Source organism: Triticum aestivum, chromosome 5D (genome assembly GCF_018294505.1).
Source record: "Triticum aestivum cultivar Chinese Spring chromosome 5D, IWGSC CS RefSeq v2.1, whole genome shotgun sequence".
Taxonomy (NCBI): Eukaryota; Viridiplantae; Streptophyta; class Magnoliopsida; order Poales; family Poaceae; genus Triticum; species Triticum aestivum.
Genome location: NC_057808.1, coordinates 173853990 through 173859992, shown reverse-complemented (window position 1 = coordinate 173859992; position 6003 = coordinate 173853990).

Below are 6003 nucleotides of genomic sequence, written 5' to 3'. Positions count from 1 at the left end.
GGCCACCGAGCCCCGTTCCCCTCCCCGACGTGTCCACGAGCTCCGCCGCGTCGAGCCCGTCCTCCCCGACCACCTGCTCGAGCCGGGACCCCCCTACATCACCCCCGACGTCGCCGTCTCCCTCCTCTGCTCCAACAAGCTCCGCCGCCGCTCTTCACCAACTCCGGCCGCGCCCCTGCAGCTACTAAACCCCCCAAGGGCCACCGTGTGCGCCGCTCGGTGAGCCCCTGCTTCCTCCTCTCTCTCTTGTGCGCCCTAGCTAGTTGCCGCTGAAGCGCCCGAATGCAGCGCCGCGGAGCTCGTCGCCGGCGGGTCTCCAGTGACCTTTTGGTCACGGGCTCAAGCCCGTTGCACTCCCCACAGCGCGTAGATGCTCCCCAGCCCCTCCGCTTGCTCGATAGCACGCCGTAGCCCCGTTTCCGTCGGGCACCCGTGCACGCCGCCGCCTCCGCCGCTCGCCGGCGCCGATTCCGGCCAAGTCCGGCGAAGCTACGGCCACCACTTGATGCGGCGCTGCGAGCTCCTTCGAATGAGCCTAGCCCCGCTCCTCCCCGAGCCCCGTAGCGCGATTCCGGCCAACTCCGGCGAGGGGCCGCCTCTGTTTTGGTCGCCGGAGTCGCTCCGGCGCCGGCCGCCGACGTGGCTGGCCTGGGGCCACCCCAGAGCCACTGCCAGTGGGCCCCGTGGGTCCCAGTTGACTGGGTTGACCCAGTCAACTGCTGACTGGGCAGGCCCAGCCACTGACATGCGGGCCCCGCCGCATAATTAACAAGAAAAATGTTTTTATAAATAAAACTAATTAATTAATCTAATTAGGCACTGACAGGTGGGGTCCAGTAGTTAATTAATCTAATTTTAGTTAATTTAATCTTCTGATTAGTCCACTGTCTATGACAGGTAGGACCCACCTGTCTGGTTTGACTGGTCAGCCGACCTGTTGACCTGCTGACGTCAGCATTACCTCATGCTGACGTCATAATTCATTTTGCTAAATTCAAATAATTCCAGAAATTCAAATAATCTTCGAAAATTCATATCTTTTAAACCGTAACTCGGATGAAAATGTTTTCTATATGAAAGTTGCTCAGAACGATGAGACGAATCCGAATACGCAGTCCGTTCGTCCACCACACCTCCCTAACCTATCGAACTAGCAAATTTCCCCTCCGGTCCGTCTGTCCGAAAACGCAAAACATCGGGAATACCTTCCCGGATGTTCCCCCTCTTCGCCGGTACCACCTACTGTCGCGTTAGGACACACCTAGCACCGCTCATTGTCATGTCACGCATCGTCATGCTTATGTGTGCATTGTATTTACTGTTTCTTCCCCCTCTTCTCTCCGGTAGACTACGAGACCGACACTGCTGCTGCCCAGTTCGACTACGGAGTCGACGACCCCTCCTACTTGCCAGAGCAACCAGGCAAGCCCCCCCCTTGATCACCAGATATCGCCTATTCTTCTCTATACTGCTTGCATTAGAGTAGTGTAGCATGTTACTGCTTTCCGATATCCTATCCTGATGCATAGCCTATCCTTGCTACTACTGTTGATACCTTTACCTGCAATCCTACATGCTTAGTATAGGATGCTAGTTTTCCATCAGTGGCCCTACATTCTTGTCCGTCTGCTGTGCTATACTATCGGGCCGTGATCACCTGGGCGGTGATCACGGGTATATACTTATATGCTATATACATGACACATGTGATGACTAAAGTCGGGTCGGCTCGTAGGAGTACCCGCAAGTGGATCTTTGTGGCGGAGCGACAGGGCAGGTTGAGACCACCCAGGTGAGAGGTGGGCCTGGCCCTGGTCGGCGTTCGCGGTTACTTAACACGCTTAACGAGATCTTGGTATTTGATCTGAGTCTGGCCATTTGGTCTATACGCACTAACCATCTACGCGGGAGTAGTTATGGGTATCCCGGCGTCGTGGTATCAGCCGAAGCCTTCGTGACGTCAGCGACTGAGTGGCGCGCGCCGTGTTGGACCGCTTTGACGTAACCGCCGTGAGCGTGTGGGTTGCTAGGTCTGCTCGCGGCCGCGTTCGCAACGTGCAGGTGTGCATAGGGCGATGGGCCCAGACCCCTGCGCGCTTAGGATTAGACCGGCGTGCTGACCGCTCTGTTGTGCTTAGGTGGGGCTGCGACGCGTTGATCTTACGAGGCCGGGCATGACCCAGAAAAGTGTGTCCGGCCAAATGGGATCGAGCATGTTGGGTTATGTGGTGCACCCCTGCAGGGAGGTTTATCTATTCGAATAGCCGTGTCCCTCGGTAAAAGGACGACCCGGAGTTGTACCTTGACCTTATGACAACTAGAACTGGATACTGAATAAAATACACCCTTCCAAGTGCCAGATACAACCCGGTGATCGCTCTCTAACAGGGCGACGAGGAGGGGATCGCCGGGTAGGATTATGCTATGCGATGCTACTTGGAGGACTTCAATCTACTCTCTTCTACATGCTGCAAGATGGAGAGGTCCAGAAGCGTAGTCTTCGACAGGACTAACTATCCCCCTCTTATTCTGGCATTCTGCAGTTCAGTCCACTGATATGCCCCTTTACACATATACCCATGCATATGTAGTATAGCTCCTTGCTTGCGAGTACTTTGGATGAGTACTCACGGTTGCTTCTCTCCCTCTTTTTCCCCTTTCCTTTCTATCTGGTTGTCGCTACCAGATGCTGGAGCCCAGGAGCCAGACGCCACCGTCGACGACGACACCTACGACACTGGAGGTGCCTACTACTACGTGCAGGCCGCTGACGACGACCAGGAGTAGTTAGGAGGATCCCAGGCAGGAGGCCTGCGCCTCGTTCGATCTGTATCCCAGTTTGTGCTAGCCTTCTTAAGGCAAACTTGTTTAACTTATGTTTGTACTCAGATATTGTTGCTTCCGCTGACTCGTCTGTGATCGAGCACTTGTATTCGAGCCCTCGAGGCCCCTGGCTTGTATTATGATGCTTGTATGACTTATTTATGTTTTAGAGTTGTGTTGTGATATCTTCCCGTGAGTCCCTGATCTTGGTCGTACACATTTGCGTGCATGATTAGTGTATGGTCAAATCGGGGGCGTCACAAGTTGGTATCAGAGCCAACTGCCTGTAGGAATCCCCCTTTCCACACTCCTTGGCCGAAGTCGAGTCTAGACATTACAAAACTTTTACTAACATGGCTGTGTGTCTTACGGGCCCACGTCGCCATTGGGTGGTACTAGGATCTTTTACTCCTCGACCTTTACTCTGGGACTCTGAACTCTCTTCTACTCGGGTTAAACGAATTTACTAACTCTAACACTAGGATCCCGTGACCGCATTCACCCCAAAGTTGGATAAGCCATAGTTGTTTCCTAGAATAGTATTTTGAACAATTCACACACTGTCATTTGACTCCTTTGAAACGTCTTTGCTTTCAGATGGAACCCACGAGGCAGGTCGTGCGCCACACGACGGCCATTGGTGCCTCGAGATCACGGCTGTGCTAGCTGAGATGATGACCTATCTGGGTTATCGCTGGCACCCTGAGTACACCGTCTACGAGGAGTACCAGGACTTTAACCAGGAGCAGTACCGTGCCATCGTCCACCTCTACTCTCGGGAGTATGACTCCACTACTGTGCTGCACACCGCACATGGAGTTTGTGTGACCATCGATATGGCTGTCCATGATGCTGCCTATGCTGCTCTGACACGTCTTCGTGGAGAGTATCGGGAGTTGGACACCTCCCCTTTCAGGCACATTGCTATCGCATCCGATGTTGGTGCGGAGGGATACTATACTGCTGCCTACTCCACTGTCACCCGAGAGCCCTTCTACCATCAGAACCTGGTTCTGCATGCTGATGGGCTGGATCGAGCTAACCGAGCTCTTCGCCACGAGATGTACACCACCCGTCAGCACCTTTACCGTGCCCTGACGCTGCTGCACCCCTTTGTCCGATCTGGACAGGTACCGCGTACTGCGATCTACCCAGCCAGGACCGTGATGCCCCACGGTGTCGGTTGGCCAGAGGTGGGAGGCTACTCCCCTGCACTTGGTCCTCTTCTGCCACCTGAGCGTCGGGCTCTACACCTGAGTATCCGCGGCCCCCAGTCTGCTGACGTGGAGGGCTATCCGTTGCCTCACTACCAGCTGTCGGGCTACGATTACCTCCACAGTACTCTTGGGACTGATGTAGGCTTGCTTGAAGTGTTAGATGCATTCGCCGCGAGCCTGTGTGCCGCCTATGATGTTTTAGTCTATGTACTGAACTCTATGTACTGAACTCTATGCATGACCCCTTTTGTAAGTTATGCCGACTACTATGTAGTAGCTATCGTGCTCCTTTCATTATGCATGTTTCATCATGAATGATCCTTGTCTTTGCAAATTTCTCAATGCTGAACCCCTGTTATATATTAGCAGGATGGTTAGACCAGGTGGTCGTGGTCGTGGTGGCAATGCCCCACCACCACCTGAGTACATGGCGGGTATGATCAAACAGTTTGAACTGAACCGCCAGTTCATGGAAGATATGATGGCTCAGTTTCCTCGCCCCAATATGAACCAGCAGCCAGCCCAAGTGACTCTTCAAGATTTCATACGCCTCAACCCAACCATCTACCGCAGCTCAACTCAGCCTCTGGATGCTGATGACTGGCTCCGTGACATCACCTATGAGATGGAGTCTGCTGATGTAGCCCCTGCCAGCTATGTCACCTTTGCTTCCTTCTTCTTGAAGGGACCCGCAGCTCAATGGTGGGACAGCCACAGGCGTACTCTGCCAGCTGGAACAATCATCACCTGGCCAAACTTCCAAGCTGCTTTTCGTGCCCGCTTCATTCCTCAGGGAGTCATGGACCGGAAGAAGCGTGAGTTCCGCAACCTCACCCAAGGCAACAAAACTGTCGAAGCTTATCAGCGAGAGTTTCTGGACTTGTCCCGCTATGCTGAAGAAGACATTGCAACTGATGCACGCAGACAGGAGAAGTTCCGTGATGGACTACAAGCTGACATCAAGCTCGCACTTCTAGTGCATGACTTCGCCGATTTCGCCACCTTGGTGAATAAGGCCATCAATGTCGAGACTGGTCTGCAGGAATACCAGAGCTCTCAGAGGCGCAACCGTGACACGGGCTCATCTTCGGGCTCGCCCTCACAGAAGCGTAAGATATGGATCCCGAACAGCATGTATCGTCCAAATGCACCTGCTCCAAGGAAATCTTATGCTGCACCGCGTCTGCCTCCTCCACCATCTAGGCAGTCAAAGCTACCAGCTCCCCACCTGGGGCTCCTGTTCCCACTCCCGATAATGGTCTGTGCTTCAAGTGTGGTCAACCGGGTCACTTTGCCAGGAACTGCTATCAGAACCAGAATCAACTGGCCCTTCCAGCAGCTGGCCGTGGTAACAACCAGCCCCACAACAACAATGCTAAGTCTTATGGTCGTGCTCATGCCAACCACGTTGATCTCAGCGAAGCTCAAGACCAGCCTGCTACTATGATGGGTACACTCCTCGTAAATTCAGTACCAGCATCCGTTTTATTTGATACAGGAGCATACCATTCATTCATATCAGCAGAATTTGCATTCCTGCATGGCATTAATTACGAAGAGATAAACACTCCGCTAGTGGTACACACCCCTGCGGGCCAATGTCAAACCTCTATGGTTAGTCACGATGTTACTGTTGAAATTGAAGGACTGGAATTTCTTGTCTCTCCCATCGTACTGAAGTCCTGTAGCATTGATCTCATTCTGGGAATGAATTGGTTAAAAGCGCATACTGCTTCAATCGTTTGCACCACTAAGACCGTCCATCTGCTACACCCTTCAGATGAGATAGTTACTTACCAAGCCCATCTGGTGCAAAATGCCGAGGCAAGGCTCTATGCATTGAATGCATTGAATGCTGCACCACTCGAGGGCATTGAAAACATTCCCGTCGTGCGTGAATTCCTCGACGTCTTCCCTGAAGAACTTCCAGGGATTCCCCCTGCTAGAGCTGTCGCATTCATCA